The sequence below is a fragment of the Notamacropus eugenii genome, chromosome 2 (assembly GCF_028372415.1).
Source record: "Notamacropus eugenii isolate mMacEug1 chromosome 2, mMacEug1.pri_v2, whole genome shotgun sequence".
Classification (NCBI taxonomy): domain Eukaryota; kingdom Metazoa; phylum Chordata; class Mammalia; order Diprotodontia; family Macropodidae; genus Notamacropus; species Notamacropus eugenii.
The window spans coordinates 351,508,716-351,528,383 of record NC_092873.1 but is presented as its reverse complement, the minus strand read 5'-3'; the positions used below and the strand labels follow the sequence as shown (position 1 = coordinate 351,528,383).

General features: G+C 34.9%; 1 protein-coding gene across 5 annotated transcripts in view; it reads right to left on the bottom strand.

The window, feature by feature from the left end:
* The window catches only part of ZNF652 (zinc finger protein 652), a 96,366-nt gene that overhangs the window by 60,508 nt on the left and 16,190 nt on the right, over nt 1-19,668 (bottom strand). For 2 of the 5 annotated variants that reach the window (XM_072646119.1, XM_072646123.1), the window contains exon 1: nt 3,004-13,284. The exons of 2 other annotated variants lie outside the window; for them this stretch is intronic. The gene's annotated coding sequence lies outside the window, so the exon portion shown is untranslated. Of the gene's footprint in view, nt 1-3,003; nt 13,285-19,668 lie in introns of those variants that run through there. One more of the 5 variants, XM_072646121.1, reaches the window with a different exon arrangement.

Genomic DNA, 19,668 nt, shown 5'->3' with positions numbered 1-19,668 from the left:
ACTGGCTATATCCACCTCCCATCTCCTTTCTGTACTGACTGTATCCCCTGCTTGGAATGCTCTCCCTTCTCACTGGCTTCCCTGAAGACAAAACTCAAATGTCACCTTCCAAGGAAATCTTTCTGATGCTAAGTCTTCCTCTCTAAGATTATTTTCCATCTCCTCTGTACCTTATATGTACCTACTTTTTTTGCATATTGTATGACCTCTGTCACCCCCCTCCCATAAAATGAAATTTTTAACCTCTTTCAGAACCAAAACAATACAACAAAAATGTAAAAACAACTCTGAAGGACTTGAGGACCCTGATCAATGCAATGACCAATCATGATCCCAGAAGATCATGACAAAGGACCCACCTCCTAACAGAGAGCTGATGAATTCAATTGTAGAATAAGGTATACATTTTTGGACATGACCAATGTGGAAATTTATTTTGTTAGTCTATGTATATCTGTTACAAGGATATTTAAAAAAAATTTTCAATAGGGGCTGCTCCTCAGGAGGCAGGTAGTAGGGAGAGAAAATAAATGCTTGTTAATTTTTTAAAATTTATTAAAAAGACAAGTTTCCCATCACTAGAAAAGCCTCAAGAATTGTTTGCAGAGGACGTTGTAGAGAGAATTCATGTATTGGATATGAAGATAGATCATTTTTGTTTTTTTCCAATTGTAAAATTTTACGATTATTAAAACATAACAGAAAGGAAAAATTAAACTCCTTAAAGCAAAGCAGTTTGTGCCTAGCTCAAGTGCTTGATACACAGTAAGTAATTAATAAATGCTCACTGACTGACTGATAATCCACAAACATTTGCTGCTAAGCATTCAGTACTATTCTGGAATCAATATAGATTACTTTTGTGCACTATACAGTGAATCCAGACAAAATGGCCTTCTTGTTTTTCTTTAGTCAGTAAATAAACATTAATAGACAATTATGTGCCACACACTATATTAACCTCTGGGAATACAAAAAGAGGCAAAAGACAGTCCCTATCCTCAAGGAACTCATCTCTAATGTGGTAGGTAACATGCAAATAAATATATACAAACTACATACAAGAAACATAGGAAACTGAGGAGGGGTGCATTTAAAGAGACTAGGTTATAAAGGGCTTTAAATGCCAGAGGGTTTTTCTTCAAAATGACATGCTGTTTCATCTTCGATTTTTGTGCCTTTGTACTATCTCCCATGCCCAAAATGTACCCCCTTTCTTACCTCTATCTCTTAAAATTCCTATTTTCCTCTAAAGCTCCTTCTCAAGCGCCAACATTCACACAAGACCTTTCCTGACACCTTCCCCCTAAGTTAATGAGTTCTCCCCACAAATTATATCCTATTTATCCTGTATATTTAGCTACATATGTCTATGTTAGAAGCAATATGATATAATAGATAGAGACCTAGCCTCCAAGGCAAGAGGAACTGCATTCAAGTCCCACACTTGACATATACTAGCTGTGTGACCCTAGATAAGTCACTCAACCCTCTTAGGGTTCTAGGAGACTCTAAAAACTACATTGGTAAAAGGAGTTTCTCACTTGGGAGTTTCCTATCATATATTTGTTGTCTCAAAGGTACAGGCTATTTCATTTTGTCCTTATATACCATCTAACATAGTGCTTGGCTTAGTTAAGGCACTTAATAAATGCTTGTTGACTGAATAACATACACTACATAAATGAGGATAGAACACACAAAGCTTTTCAATTCTGCAAAACATTCACACTAACCCTCTGAAATCACTTGCATCATAATCTCCAGTTTTCAGATGGGATAACGTTTCAGGTTCATGAAGTAACAAGGTCATTCATTAGCACAATCCTTTGCATGTAGCATGTAAACAATCTTTGTTGAAATTAACTGAATTAGAGCTCTAGTCAGAATGTCTCTTTAATTTCTGATTCACTGCCTAACATACAAGTCACAGTGATTCTTTGAGAGGTCACTATATGAACTGCTTATGATAAATGAAATCTTAAAGGGATTCTAAATGATTCTAGAATTTATTATAGTTAGCAGTTTTATAATAAAGCCAATGTTTAGAAAAACTACTTGTAATTTTAAAAAAATAGTCCACTATATTGCCAGTGTCATGGAGGGAAAACAAGATGAAGATGAAGAAATTTTAGTTTAGTTTAAACAGAGCCTAAGTACTTACTATACTGGAAAACTTTATTTTTTCCTACAAAAATTTTATTATGCTCATTTAGTTACTTGATTTATCAAAACTAAACAACACAAATATGAGGCAAACATAAGGGGTATAAGGTCTATAAAATGTTTAAGTTTTGTTGGTGCCTTATGCTTTTAAACCACATTCTTTTAAAAATATATTTCTCCTCTAGTCAATGAGCATTCCCTGATAAGATAAAAAAAATTTTAATTAAAAAATTTTTTTTTAAAAATAATTTTAAAAAGCAGTACAACAGAACCAACAAACACAACAACTATGCCAAAGGATACGCATGGTTCCCACCCAGAGTCCCTTGTTTTTTCAATAGAAAGAGAGAAAGGTATTTTCTTACCTCTCTAGAGCCTGACCTGAAAATGATCTCTAATTTGAAAGGCTAATCATGGATATTTGAAGGATAATGTTGCCTCCTATAGTTAGGAGGACATCAATTACCAACAAAAACAATTACCAAACAATTTTTAATTGTTAAAAAGCTTACGTATTCCATGAATTACAATCTTTTTAAAAAAGACAAATAAATATGGCTACTTGTACAGAAGATGCAGTGGACAGCAATGTAGATTTCAACCTCCCTATTAGTAAACAAGTCTTAGAAAGTGCCTTAAGTTCAAATAACAATCCACAGCTAATAAATGAAGAAGGATTTGAAACATCTCTCCCTTAATCCAAAAGTGCAATGTTTTATTCAATACTTCTGAACAAAACATTCTTTTTTAAATTAAATTATTTCATGACTACATGAAACTGAACACTGTGTAATTATAATAACTGTTTGACTCTAGAAGAGCGTTGAGAAAATGTACCTCTCCCCCTTCATTGCTTAGGCAGGGTACTTCAAGTGTGGAATACGTTGTCAGTTGTAGTGTTTTGGTTTCACTGAACCTTTTTTGGTTGGTTGGCTTTGGTTTTTCTCTTTTAATCTTCACTACAAGGGAACATTTGCTGCAGAGGGGAAGAGAAAGAAATACACAAGGAAATAAACGTGATATAAAAATAAAAACAAAAATTAAATTATTTGAGTTATAAATATATAATATAAGTGTACCTTTTGAAAATAAAAATAATTTAAGATTGGCACAGGACTTTCTCTCCTACTCAGGTGCTTTCATGTATTTTATGCTAAATAGTATCTACTCAGTAAGAAATATTTTTATCCACATTTTATACCAAGGAAGCTGAAACGATGAAAGACTTTCAACTTTCCCAAGTTAAGACAGCTAGTTCTTTCCTAAGTTATAGTTAAGTCTCCTGACTTCCAAACCCCAATCTCTTCCTAATATGCCACCAGCCAGATCAAAATAAAAACCTGAACCTGTTTCATCATCCTTCTAAACTGAAAAGATACTTTTTCTATTTCTTCAGCTTCCAAATCCCTCTCACTCAATTCACTGCCTGTTACAACAGTCCTGTGAGAAGTGCTGAAAAACTCAAGTAGGCAGGTGGCAGTGTAAGTGGAACTGAGAAGACAACAGTGAAAGATACTGAGAATATAGAATCGGCAGGACCTAGCTATTAACTGAATCTAGGCAATGAAACAAAGGGAAGAGCCAGAGATGACTCTGAGATTTCAATCCTGGGTGACCTATCTCACAAAAGTTGTTCTGAGGAACAAACAAGAATAATGTATGTAAAGTGCTTTGCAAACCTTAAAATACTATATAAATAGTAGGTATTATTATTATATGGTAGTGCCATCAAGAGGAATAGGGGAGTTGAGCAGAGAGGCAAGTATAGGAGAAAAATAATTAGTTCTATGTTTAATTTAAAGTGCCAGATCCAGGTAGAGATACTCAACAAGAAACTGAAAATGCACGATTACAGGTAATTGTTGGATATAAAGATTTAGAAGTCTTTAGCATAAAGGTGATAATTAAAGCCAATGTGGGGAATGGGACTGCATGGAGAAAAGAATGAGAGAAAGAAAAGGAACAAGAGAGACTTGGGATGCACACACATTTAGATGGTATTAGGAGGTACTGCAGGATGTTCACACAGAAAAGGAGAGAATAACAGATGCTAAAGAGGAAGTAAATATCAAAGAGGGTATAGTTAATAGCATTTAAAAATGAAGAAAAGTCAAGGAGGAAGCAGGCTGAATTTGGCAACTGGTGACCTTTTTCATTAAATTGTTGTAGAGAAAGATAGCTTGGAGAGCAATCAGTAAGTGGGTAGTAAAGAAATGGAGTGAATACAGATTGATCTTTATTTAAATTTGAAAGTGAAGGGAAGGAGAAACTGAGGATAACACCTTACAGATGTGAAGGTTAAAAAAAAGGGCTTTAAAAAAATAGGGGAGACTTGAGTATGTTTATACGAATTAAGGAGGGAATTAGCCAACAAGATGAGACTGAAGATGATAGAAGCAGATGATTATTAAAAGAAAGTCCTAGAGAAGATAGGATGTAATGTTATCAAGAGCACATCTGGAGAGGTGAACCCTGGAAAGGGGAAAGCCTAACTGCTGAAGTTTTTAAAATATAAGATGAGGACAGGTGACTGGACAACAATTATTCTGAAAAAGATCTGGGGGTTTTAGTGGATTATTGCTGTTCAGTCGTTTTTCAGTCACGTCCGACTCTTTGTGTCCCCACTTGGGGTTTTCTTGGCAGACAGTGAAGTGGTTTGCCATTTCCTTCTCCAGCTCATTTTACAGATGCACTGATGCAATAAGTGACTTGCCCAGGGTCATACTGGTAGTAATTGCCTGAATCCAGATTTGAACTCAGGAATTCCAAGCCCAGATCTCCATCCACTGCGCCACCTAGTTGCCATAGTAGACTGTTAATTCAATATAAAATACCAGTAAGACAAGCAGTCCGAAAAAGTTAACACAATCTAGGCTTCTTTAAGAGACTCTCCATAAGAGAGTTTGTCTTTATTAGCCTATATGTGGAAAACTGTTTTGGGGGCACCACATTATAGGAAAGGCACTAGGAGACTGAGGTGGGTGATTGGGATGTGTCATGCAAGATCCATTGAGAGAACTAGGGATGTTTAAATGGGATAAAATTACTTTTCCAGTTCTAAAGACTCCCTATTTGAAAAAAAACTGCTGAAAAAATTGGAAGTCTAGCAGAAATTAGTTGTAGACAAACATCTTGTGCCATATACCACAATAAGCTCCAAATGAATATATGAACTAAATACAAAAGGTCTTATCATAAACAACTTAGAGAAGGGAATTACGAATGGCAGAAAGTCCTTGAGCAAGTGATAGAAATGATCATAAAAATAAAAGACAATTCTGATTATATAAAAAAGTTCTGGCTCAAGCAAAATCAATTGAATTAAAAGGGAGAAAGAGTTTTAACTGGAGAGATAATCTTTGCAGAAGATTTTTCTGACAGGTCTGATATGGAAGAGGATGAAAAAGCATTTATTAAGTACTATGTGACAAGAACATAGCTAAGTGCTAGAATTACAAAGAGAAGATTAAGATAGTTCTTGCTTTCAAGGAGTTCACAGTCTAATTAGGGAGATAACATAAAGAAGGACTCAGATTTATTCAGTTCATGTCAATCCAAGACACTCACACACACACACACACACATATACTTCTATTAAAATTTAAATAAGTATATGAGAATAAGAGCCATTCTCCCAATAAACAAATGATCAAAGGATATAAAGTTTTCAAAAGAATAAACGCAAGTCATTGATAATCATGAAAAAAAATGCTCCTGATCATGAGTAAGAGAAATGCAAATTAAAGCATCTCTGAAGCCTTACCTCATACTTATCAGATTGGAAAAGATGAATAAAGAGGAAGATGATAGTTTCTAGAAAGGTATGTAGGAGAAAAACAAACACACACACACACACACACACACACACACACACACACACATATGCATGGTCTATACAAAAAGTAAAAAAAAAAATTGTGTATTCTCCTTTGACCTGGCAATTACCATTAACTAGTCAAGTATCCCAAAGAGGTCAAAGACAGAAGGAGAAGAATCAGATATGTGAAAATATTTATAGCACCATTTCTTGTTGTAGCAAAATAGTTTAGCAATCAATTCTCTCAGAATAATGGCATGGAACACACCAAAGCACAACAAAAAATTTTTAACAGCCAGGTGGTGCAGTAGATGGAACACAGGGCCTGGAGTCAGGAAGACCTGAGTTCAAAATACATCCCCAGAAACTTGCTATATGACCTTCGGCAAATCACTTCACTCTGTTTGCCTCAGTTTCCTTATCTGTAAAATGAGCCTAAGAAGGAAATGGAAAATCATTTCAGTATCTTTCCCAAGAAAACCCAAAATGAGGTTACAAAGAGTTACACATGACTAAACCAAAACAATAATAAACTCATTGAAAAGAGCTAGATATTCTTCCTATCTTCTCATTTATCCTATTAACCATTTTCTTTCTCCCAGACTAAAGATGATCCTTCTTTTGGGAAAAAAAATTGAGTAGTTTTGCCTTTTCTCCACCTTCTTTTATTATCTTCCCAACTATGCTGATGGAATGCTTTTTCTTTGAGCCTTGTCACCAGTACAGGAATAGAGAAAGGAACTAGGTCTGTAATTTCACCAACACAAAAAACTAGTTGAGAAAACTCATTCTATCAAAGCAGAGTGGCACCTTTTCTGCAAGTTACAGTCAGCTGCTAAGAGATTAAGTGAATTATTGTTCAGAGTTAGTTAGGCAGTCAGTTAATGTCAGAAGAAGGACTCCAACACAGATCTTCCTGGTTTTAAAAATGGCTCTCTATCCATTAAGTCACAGTGCCTCTTGGCATCAATATAGCTAATTTTTATAAAGCTCTTTTGGTTATTATTATATATCACCAGCCTCAGCTTTAGTACTCCTGATACTCTCCTCCTGATACTGATATCTAAGTGGTATATTCCCAGAAAAAAATGTTTCATCAATTTCTCCTTCCATCAATCCTCACCCAAATTCTTTCTACCATGCTTCCCTTCTCTGGTTCCTGGATTTCCTCACATTGAGCATATCTTCTTAAATATACTTACTATTCCATTGCATCTTTCTGTTCCATTAAATTGGGATTGGTTCATCAGATCTGATAATTCTTTGGTGTCTTTCCAACACATCCCAGATATATGCCCCAGAAAAATGTTGACTTCTAAAGTTCACATGAAGCCAACATATAGCTTTCTCTGTATCCCTTAACAAGAAGTCACCAATCCCAACTCACTTCCACTGACTATTGCTATCATAAGCTCTATGATTGACCACAGTTGTCACCGAGTCCAACCCCTCATGTAGGAGGCAAGGAAAAACCAAAGGCCAGAATGGTTTTGTATCACTTGTCCAAGTTTACACAGAAGGTAAACAGCATGGATGAATGAATGAAAAAAAAACTTAAGCATTGTTCTAAGCATTGGCATAAAAATAGAAAAGCAAAGAAGTCTCTACTCTGAAGGAGCTTATATTCTAATAGGAAATGAAAAAAATACACACAAACACACACACACACACACACATACACATATAGGCAATGGTGGCAAGGGATGAATGTTTTCACCCGGAAATCACAAATGTGTATGCTTTTAAATGTCCATAGTACATTAGTATATGTAAATTATTCACATACAAAAAATCAATATACTGAGGGTCTAGGTTGCTCTCACTAAAAATGTTACCATAAAATTTTAACACAGTCAAGAAAATTTTTGTGCCATTCATTTTATTTCATCTTCATCTTGTCCTTTTAAAATTTGTATTTTTTATGCCTTCTATAGTAAGCACATTAGCATATATCCATACTTATAAATCTATACATATGATAGGATGGGGTTGAATTCAGAGACCACTGCATTAGAGTTGTGATGTATCTTTACAGACAGGCTGTAGCCATAATTATGGGCTCCTCCCCACTTGATAGTTTAATCACTCTAAAACAATTTTTTTTAAAAAAACTAATCTTTTATCTGTTTAATTTTCTACATTCACATGGTCACCAGCCTACTCCAGGTCCTCTTCACCTTTACCTTGGATTACGATAATAGACCCCTACTTGGTCTGTGCTTCCAGCCTCATTCCTCTCCAATCCATTCTCCACACAGCTCTCAAAATGATATTCCTAAAGAAAAAGCCTGGCTGTATGAGAGCTCAAGAAGTTCTAACTGTTCCTCAATGCCTCTAGGATCAAATAAAAACATCTCTGTTGGGCTTTAAAGTACTTAACAATATGGCTCATGCCTACCTTTCTAGACTTATTGTATATTACACTTCATGCACCTTAAGTTCCAGTCAAATTTGCTGACTTACTGTTTCTCATATACAGTCCATCTCCCTTCTCTGTGCCTCTTGAGAGGCTGTCCACCACACATGGAATGTAATCTAGCCTAACTTTACCTCTTAGAATTACTAGCTTCTTTCAAGATGGCTCAAATGCCATCTCCTACACAAGACCAATCCCCATTTATTGGTACTCCACACAGCCCCAAATTGTTTTGTATTTGTTTTTTATGTATTTTGCATTTACTTATCTGTATTCACATTGCTTTCCATCAATGAGGGAAAGGGATTCTCTTATTTTTTACTCTATATTCCTAGCACCTTGAAAGCTATAATAACATTCATCATGTTTCATTATCTTCTGACAAGCATCAGGAAAGACATAAAACAGGGATAGGTATATTTGCCAAAAGTATCTGATACTTGGGACAGAGGAAATCCCATTCTAATCAAAGAGGAATTCCCTGTGGATGGAGAGGTCCTCCATATGATTCCATTTATAGATGACATTATGCTATTTGCATCAAGCCCCTAGAATACTGAAGAACTTACTAGAAGAGATCTTTAATCACTGAAAAGAATATGACCTGTCCATCCATACTGGAAAGACCAACTGGATCAAGAATATGGATTGTCCAGATTTCAATATGAATTTGAATGGATACCTAGACATTGTCCAACAGTATGCATATCTAGGACAGACAATACAGATAGACAATAAACTAGGATCAACACTGAACAGGAGAAAAATAAGCTGTATTACATTTAGGAAACTGAAAATCTCTTTTACTGACCCCAAGCTTCCCATGAAGGTAAAGGCCAATCTCTTTTCAATACTGATATTTTACTGCTGTTGCTCTATAGCAGTGAGACATAGAAAATTTCTACCTCTGTAGAACTAAAGTATCAGAGAGAGGGTAATCTCACGGCAGATGTGAGAAACCATATAATCAACAAGGAACTCCCAGGTACAGTAGTAAAGAACATCATCAAGGAATTGTGTATTAGGAAGAGGAGAAGGGTTGGTCATGTGGCAAAAATGAAGGATGATGGGTATCCTTGGGATATCAGAAAAGGGTGAATTATGAATGCTCTCCCAGCATACTAGATGGTTGTGTTGTCCGTAATTTTTGAACAAGACCATGACATCAGGGAGATGATGAAATGACTTACAATTGACTTTGATTTGAGTGAGGCAGAGTTGTGCAAGGTCACTAGCTTCACTTTCTCCTCCAGAGCCATCTGAGTCCAGTGGCCAGATATTCATTAGTATTGTTAGGATTTTGTATGTAAAATCCTAACAATATTTGCAAAAAAAAAAGGAAATTAAGTGGAATGGGAGAGGGAAATGTCAGATTCTCATCGTGGTTGGGGGAGGGAATATATATATATATGTGTGTGTATATATATATACACACACATATATATATATTCAGGCTGTGTGATGTTGGAAAAGTTACTTAGCTCTTCTGACCCTTGTGTTATTCATCTGTAAAATGAAAACAATAGCTTCTACATTTGCTTCACATTATCACTGAGAGGGACAAATATGACTTTCTACGTAGAGCTCTTTATAAACCATAAAGGTATATGTTTACGTAAATTTTATTGTTGACATAAATGTAATTTTTTAACAACCTACTGAGTATAAACATCAGTCTTTGTGGCCTGCATACTAATGCCTTGAAGTATAATTGAGGGAGTGTGGTCTATTGGAAAAGAGAGCTGGATTTAGAGTCAAAGAACAACCGGAGGTCGCCCAGGATACAATGGGAGATCCTGGCCCTTTTAGGCTAAGGTCTTCATGTTCTCACTTTGAGTGAGGTAAGGTCCATTAAGAAGTAAGTCAAGGGATGGCCCCTTTAACTAAAAAAAAAAAAAAAAAACTGGGAGGGGAAGACTCTCAGGGTTGCTGGCCAAAAAAGAAACAGTTACCATTTCCATTCACTTTGAGCCAGGGGGGGCCAAAATATAGCCATTAAGTAGTGCTTGGGCAGGGACATAGATGTATCTTTGTTCAATCTATGAGTTTCAGAGTGAAATGGGAAGGAAGGAGGGAAGGAAGGAAATCTAGCCAGCACCTGTGCTAAACTTTTGGGAGAACATGGACAAGGGTTACACAAGACAGAGATACATCCATGGGTTTTGATCTGTATCATTATAGGCAAATAAGTGAGGTCAGTATCCTTTGAGTATCCTTAGCACCTAGTATAACACCTGATACAGAGTAGGTATTTATTAAATGATTAAGCAATGAGAAAATGATGCATACTTTATAGACAATCCAATCCAAGCATATCAATGTTTCTTGACTATCTGATTATTTGAAATATAATCATAGCACTTGAACAAAATTAGTATAAAACAACTAGCTTATATCTCAAAACACAGGAATGTGACAAGCTCTGATATTTTGAAAAGAAGGGGCTGATTCTGTGATTCATTTACTCAAAATCAGCTTCAGATAGGAAGTCTTCCTAGATTAGCTTCTAAATATCTACACATCTTATATTCAGGACTGTTTCACTTTTTCTTATTTCAGAAGTTGCATGCCAGTTTTTTTTTAAGTTTTCTACAAAATTCTACATCAATATTGCATAAGTAGAAATTAAAATTTTCTCTTGTTCACTTTAGTAACATTCTAAAATTTCAAACAACCACTTTAAATTAAAATATAACCACTTCAAAGAAAGAGAATAATTTCTAAATTAAGACCAAAACAACTTTTGATTCAAACCACTGCACTTTGCAGAAACAGTAACCCAGTTTCACTTTGAGTATAGTGTTTGTTGCCCTCAAGGGACCTACAACTTTCGAGCAAGATTTTTTCATTAACTGTCAGAAAAGTGGTAAAACAGAGAGCAAATTAAATAGTTGTCAATATAAGCAATGTGGTACATACTTTTAAACTGTTACAATGGCATGAATATTTCATGTAGTTCTAGTTCTATAATACACATATAACACTGATAACTAATGAAGGTTTCTTTTTTTAATGTGATCTATTCTCAAATTTGGGAACCTGAATATTATCTTCAATGATCCTAAGCCATTTGCCATTATGACAGTGCATTTCTTCAATAGCAATGTCCTCTTAATAAATTTATGTAGATACAAATCATATAACATAATCCCAGAACAATCAGAATTTCAGATGATCCAGAGGTCAATGGAAAAAAATTATACAAATATTCTGGAGGATCAGTGACAGAGAATGCTGCCCTCCCTCCTAACAGAGACGAGATGGACTAATAAAAAAAGTGAGACTCATTTCTGGTATTTGTTTTGTTTTACCATACATATGTGTTACAAGGGTTTTGTTTTTGTTTTTTCTAGGGGAGATGAGAGAAAATAAATATATGATGACATAAAAATAAAATTTAATTTAAAAAAGTGATACTATCAAGGACACACATTTCTACAAAAGGAAGTGGGATGATTATGTGACAGAATGAAAGACTAAATAGATGAACACCATAAAGGGCTATGTTGATATATTCAAGTGATCTCCTGTGGAAAATGCACATAAGGAATGGATAAGAGTCACACGATAAGAAAGTATGGAAAGGTTTCAATCTACACTTGTAGGGGGACTAGCCTCCTGAATAATGTCACAGATCCACTATGAAAATACTGATTTTTTTTAAAAGCCAAATTGTAATATGTATAACAATTTAACCATCTGCCTTTAAAAACAAAAACAAAACTTTATCATTATGTTCCCCTAGAAAGCAGGTTGGAAAATATGGAACAAACCAACTGATATGGGAAGGCTAATAGAATCTTTCTGAAAACATAAGTATTTTGTGGCACATACAATACATGGCCAATTACTTTTCTCTCAAACATGGATGTCCAAACTTTCTGTTTCCAAAGCTACTCTGGAGGTCAGATTTCTTGCCTTTAAACAGCACAATACTTTCAAGATGAAAAACATCGAAATTCCTGAAATACGTCCTCTATGCAATCAACTCTAAAAAATTCCAAAGAAGTTGTTTTTTTGATTTTATTAGGAAGAGTGAATTAACAGTGAGGACGAGACATAAGACATTTTATACGTTTATACTTAAATAGCTTTGAAATATCTTTTTTAACAAAGCCTACAAACCTCAAAGTCACTGAGCCTAGAAACAAGTGAAGATGCCTAAATTACAGAAAATGCGTAGGTGGAAGCAGCTTGAATATAAGGAGATGAATTCTATATGACTCCATTCCTCAGTCTAAAGAAAACCACATCTCTTAATGACATAATTATTTCTTAATAAACCATCCTGAGTTCTAGAGAATGTAGCTAGAAAACTAAAGATATATTATGGTAAATGGAAAATTTTCTTTAACATATTTATTTTTTTCCCAAAAATCCAATATCATTTGGTCAAGAACCTAAGATTCCTTTACAAGTAAATATTAACCTCACTTATAAATGGAGAAATGAGGTTCACTGACTCACAGATGAGTCAGAAGACTCTCAAGAGAGAAAGCTAGAAATAAAATAATAAAATCCAAGACCTAGCTACACTTTACACTCCTTCAAATAAAAATCCACCAAGAATCAATAACGAACATTTACGTGTATTCACTCATACTAATGACTAGCAGAACATAAATTTAACTTACACTTGAAAATGCTTTTAAAAGAACTGTAAATTATACCAAGCTTCCAGTACTCTTTCTACTACACCAGCTGCTCAGATGAGCAGCCTGAAAAAATGGAAAGAACATGGAAATGTGAGTCACAAAACCTGGAATTTGGTCAGCCCTGCTACCACTGCTGTATGTTTACCGATGTGTCATTTCATCTTTCTTAAACCTGTTTCCCCATTTGTAACACCTGCGTCACTTGATTGACAGGGAACTTGTGAGAAAAGCTTATCTCCGAATACTTGGATGCTATAATTGACCTACGATCTCCGAAGAGAGACTCCCTCTAGAAGAGAAGTACGTATCACAAGTCAGCCACACCTTCTCACCCAGCACAACTTGTGTTCACGTATGAAGTGTTCAATTCAGCAAACACTTATTAAACACATTCGACATGCAAGGAAACATGCTAGGTGTTTGGGGAGATGGCAAGTTTAGATCAAATATAGTGCTTATCTTCATGAAGCCCCTAATTTAAAAGGAAATAAATTATCTAATTTAATCCTCACAACATACCAGTGAGGTAGGCAGGGCAGTTACTATTTGCATTCTACAGATGGAGACACAAAACAGGCTCACAGAGATAGAATGAATCTCAAAATCACACAGTTTGTGGCAGACTAAAATCTCGGCCTCCTGATTATGTCCAGTATTCTTTCCTTTGTGCCACAGCTGCCTCTATACTTTTCTGATCATTTGAGACCAGAGGATATGAGAGAAAATAATTGACTTTTGTTTTTGTCCACCAAGACAGCAGAATGCTAGGGGAGATACAAAATTCAGGTAAGACTCAGTTTCTGAAATAATGGAGCTTATAGTCTCCTAGAATATATAAAAAGGCAAATATAATACATAGTATATGAAAAAAGTATGAAGACTGACAGAAAAAAGGAGGAAGAGAAGGTCAAAGTATGTTCACACGATGAATGGGGAAATCAAAGAAAGCTTCATGAAAGGAGTAAGTAAGCATCTGCATCAGGTTTGAAAAGACAGGCATAAACTCAGTAGGCAAAGGGATGAGGAAGGCCATTACTGGCAACAGAAACATTCTGGGCAAAGGCATGAAGGAAGAACAACACAAGTGTCTGTTTTGGTCCAGTTTGGCTGAAGTGTGAACTGCATGGAAAGTTAATGGAAAGCTGGAAAGGCAGGGAAGGTGTCAACAGATTGCAAAGGGCAATACCAGGCAAATAAACTTCACTAGTAAAATATGTGATAATAACAGAATATAAATTATATTAAAAATTAAAACAGAATTTAAGAATAAAAGTTTTCACTTACAGTAACTTACAGAGAAGCAAGTTTCTTTCTGATTATTTTAATTCAAAAAAAAAGATTTTTTGCAAATCTAATTAAACCAACAGGCTTCAAAAGAAGAAATAAATCTTAAGACCATTATGTAGGATTCTGACAACATATGGAAATTCACAATTCAACAAAGAACTGACAGTTTATTTGGTGATATGCTTTATATGAGTATTTTAGATAATTAAAAATAGCCTATTCTATGACAAAAAGAACATGACACTGACAATAAAAGAATATAATTCAGTACCAACAAGAATATGTGGTCTTTTCTAGATGGCTACTTGTTGATTACTAGTATATACAGTAAATTTAACACAACTAAGAATTAAGGTACCTGAATGATTTTTAGTAGTGACAATATATGACAAATATAAGGCAAAAAAACCACAATGAATATGGTACTTTTTAAATAGTTTTCCAGTAACGGAAATAGAAATTAATCTCAATATTGACTTGGGGAAACAATTTTTAAAAACAATTTCTTTGTTGCTTGTTAAGTAGAAAATAACTCCAAAATTAATCACTGAATATTAAAATCACAGAATTTAAAATTTAAATTTTAAAATTTAAAATCACAGAGTAAGAAATGACCTTAATGATAATCTGTCCAATTCCCTTGTTTTGCAAATGAAGAAAGTAAAGTCTAAATGGATTAAAAGACATCCAAGTTCACACAACTCCTTAAAGGCAGTTAAAACTTGAACCCTGGTGTCCTGACTTCCAAAATGTGCTTTTCCCACTAAAACACAAGTTGCTGCTTTCATCAAATTTATTATTTGGGGCAAAGGACACTAAGATGATAAATTCAAAATTAGTTAAAAGGTCATAGTCTATCAGAATAAGGAAAGAGGTCTTATATCCCACTGGGCCAAATGACAGTTTATAGGCAGCATTTTGCAATCCTCTATTGCCTGTGAAAATCCAGAACTCCAAAAATCAATTTCCTTGGACTGAATCTAAAACATCTCTCAGAATTTTATAACTCTTCTCTTCACCTTCAGTCTGGATATTCAGGATATCTAACAGAGCTGGGCTCCTGATGTTAAGCCATACTCCTTCAGCAGATGCCACTGTCTTTTTAATTTTTTAATTTTTATAAACAGTATTTTATTTTTTCTAATTACATGTAATGAGAGTTTTCAACATTCAGTTTTTAATAAGATTTTGAGTTCTAATTTTTTTCTCCCTCCTCCCCTTCTCTAAGACAGCAAACAATCTGATATAGGTTATACATGAGATGCCACTACCTTTCAAAGGATACATATTCCTATCTAAAAATGCCTTTATATAATTGCCAAATCTAATGGCCTTCTCTCAATCCTCATTCTTCTTGACCTCTCTGCAGCCTTCAACCTCTTCTCTTTGTCTCTGTTCTCTCTAAATTTTCTTGACACTGATCTCATCCTTCTCTTTCTCCTTTGCTAGATTTTCTTCCACATCATGCCTGATAACTTGGGGTGCCTCAAGGTTCTGTACTGGAGTTGTATACAAGACCCTTTTTTCTTCTCTATACTATTTCATTTGGTGATCTTATTAGTTCCCATGGTTCAATTATTTCTCTGCAGATAACTCTTAGATCTACTTGTTCAACCTTAACCTCCCTCCTGACCTCTGGTCTCATATCTCAAACTACCTATTAGACACCATGAACTGGATAACTTGTAGACATCTTCAAATTAATATGTCCAAAATGGAATTATCTTTTCCCTGCAAACCCTTGTCTATTACTATCAAGGACACCACCATCTTCCTACTCCCAAACTGGCAATAGATCTTCCCAGAGTGCAAGTCTAACCATGCCAGGTCCCATTCAATAAACTTAAATGGCTTCCTTTTATCTCCAGAATCAAATAGAAAATCTTCTGCCTTCATAAAGCCCTTCATAACCTGGCTCCTTCCTATTTTTCTAGTATTCTTATACCTTATCCCCTCATATATTACTTTATTTCTAGCTTTTTCTCTGAGAGCCATATATGCCATTAGATTTGCAACACTGGCCTCCTTTGGTGTTCCTCAAACAATGCATTTTCACTGGCTGTCATCCATCAGTGGAACTCTTTCCTTCAACCCTTCTTCCTACCCTTCCCTGGCTTCCTACAAGTCTCAATTAAAGTCCTACCTTTTGCAAGGTGCCTTTTCCAGTCCTCCCTAATTTCAGTGCCCTACTTCTGAGACTAGCCCCAATTTGTCTAGTATGTTTATCTTGTTGGTAGATAGTTGCTTGCATGTTGTCTTTGTCATTAGAAGACCGAGCTACTTCATAGCAGGACTGTTTTTTGCTTTTGACACATAGTAGGTGCTTAATAATAAATGCTAATTGATTGACTGGCTGTTTGTTTGATTCCAATACACCTACTCCACCTTTTCTCCCAACTTCTCACCACCTAACTTCCTAGAGAGGGTGAATAGTTTATGTCAAAGGCATACAACTCCAATTTCTAGAGTTTGGATCGTAGTGACTTCAATGTACTTAAAGCAAATAGGAAGGACCAAAACCCTCCCCCCCACCCCGCCAAAAAACTGATATTGTGACCTGTATTGACGCTGTGATTAAAAGTAACATTTTAATTTAAAATACCTAAAATATTACAATTTAAAGACATCAGAGGGCACTCTAATCAACCAGTAATGGAGAAAAATATTTTCTGTCCAGTGCCAGTAAAATCTATATTGGCAAGTGTACAATGTGGCTAACTGATTCACGGCAGGTGGAGTGGGGGAAATCAAGCCTATATTTAGAAGCCACATCATACCTTGCATTTTTTTCAAAATTGTACTCTAACAAAAGATAGTTACCTATTTGATTTCATGAAATTTGCATTTAAATGTGTACAGACACATATACACACACACAACAGTGTATAAAGGAAAGAATTAGATGATCAAGAGGTTAGATCCCTCTATGTGATTTTGGGCAAAAATTTTATCATTCTTGAGCCTCAGCTTTTTCATATTTAAAATGAAAAAAAAAACTGAATAAAATCATTTCTAAAGTCCTATCTAGCTTTAAAAGTATATAAATCTATGAATGTAATGATTAAAGACTAGAAAACCACTAATATAAATTTCCACACAAGTTATAAGGCCCTTTAAGAATATCATACAACACTGTACTTAAAATGTATTATACACTATCATAAAAGGAACAATGAAAATGAATACAGAAAAGCATGGAAAGACTTACAAGAAGTAATGAAGAGTGAAGTAAGCAGAGCTAAGAAAATATACACAATGACTACAAAAATGCAAATGGAAAGAACCAGAAAAACACAAAAAATGAATATTTCAAATTTACAAGGAACAAGCATAGCTCTAGAGAAGAAATATGAAAGATACCTCCCCGCTTACTTTTCAGAGGCAGAATGTCCCCTGTTGTGAATAATGCATATGTTTTCATATTTTTTTGTTTGTTTTGATTGGTTTTGCTAATTGCCTTTTCGTTTTTTTCCTTTAAAAAATTAATCTTTGTTTTATGGGATGGCTCTCTATAAGAGAGAAAGGAGTGAAAAATTTGGGAAAAACAGAAAGTATCAATAAAATTCTATTTAAAAATTGCATTATAAAGCATAAAATTATTAAAGGCAATACTGACAAGATATCATTCCAATTTTGTGGTTTGCTTTCCTCTGTCTAGTAAAGAAATCTTTATCCTACTTCATAAAGATTACAACCTTGAAGATTCACAAAAGACAAACTTTTATCTCAAAAATTAACAATTGTTTTTAAACATATGGAAAAATAAAAGAGAATTCTCAAAATATTTTCCTGTGTACAAAAAAGAGAAACAGATACCAAGTAACATAACTCGTCCCAAATTACAGAGCAACTCAGTCTCAGGGCCAAATCTCAACTATCACCAGTCAACAAACAACTCATTTTTTGAGTTACACTTCAAATATCTGAAAGTTATACTTCCGAAAAGTTAGCCCCCAATGAATACTAAGCATTAAGTATTCCACAGAATGATAAGCATATTTTCCAAACATTTGTTGACTGATGCAAACCAGCAGATTAGTCAAATCAAACCAAATACTTTCTGTTGTCACCCAAGTGAATATAGCTCCGACTGCAGGTAAGGTTTCTAGATCACATTCCTTAAAACACATGGACAGTGTTCAAACAATAGTTTTCCCTAAAATCTGTGTCTGTAAGATGGCACAACACACCATCTAGTAACAATATAAAACAAGGTTTATAGTTTTTCTCTTATTTCAAAATATACAGCACATCAGCACAACTAAAACAAGTTATCCAAAATACAATTATGTTTGTGTAGGTAGACCCCAAAGTACACAAAAGGTTTCCTAGAGTATTTCCAAGTCACTATACCACAGGTCCCCTTACTCAGTCAAGCTTACAGCTTATATTTTTCCTATACTGGAATATTTCAGTTTGCAAAGGAATCTAAGGCACTCTCTATGCCTATGTTCTCACTATCAAATGAAAGCAGTACTTCATTCATTCAGTAAGTTTTTCTGTACTTCCCATTATGCTGTCAGGACTGTACTAAACACCAGAAGGGAGACAACAGAAGAATGGCACCTTTTTAGGACTCAATTCTCCAATTCATTATTTCACTCCACTCCCCACATCCAGTCAGTTATCAATTTTCAAAAATTGATAACTTCAAAACATTTTAAATCCATCCTTTGCTTTTCACTTCCATTGCCACTATTCTAGTCCAGACCCTTCTTGCTTTACTAGACAACTACAACAGTTTCCTAACTGGTCTCTTTAGGTTCAGTCTTTTCTACCTCCAACCCATAAAAACATTACTTTGCTCACATTTCCTTGTTCTAGTCCAGTGAACAAGTTTTTATTAAGCTCTTACAAAGTATCAGTATTAAGCATTGAGGATACAGAGAGGCAAAAACCATCCCTGCCCTCAAGGAGTCCACATTCTAATAAGAGAAATAACATACAAACAATTACATACTTACAAGGTAACAGGCTATCTTTAGTAGATTCCTATTACTTACCAAACAAAATAAAACATGGTATCCAAGATCCTCCACAGTATGGATCTAGTCAATTTTTAGAATCAAAGGAGCATAAATATAAATCTAGGAAGAATCTTAGAATACCCAATCCTATCCCCTCATTTTACAGATTAGTAAAATGTCCCAGACACATTAAGTGACTTGTCCAAGGTCACACAGGTAGTAACTTGCAGCATTAGGATTTGAACCCAGGTCCTCTGAATACAAATTCTAACCTTTCTACTACAGATCATGTTGCCTCTTCAAGTCTTCTCTCTCATTTTGGCCCCTACCCAGAACTTGTGATCCAAATTTAACTAGTTG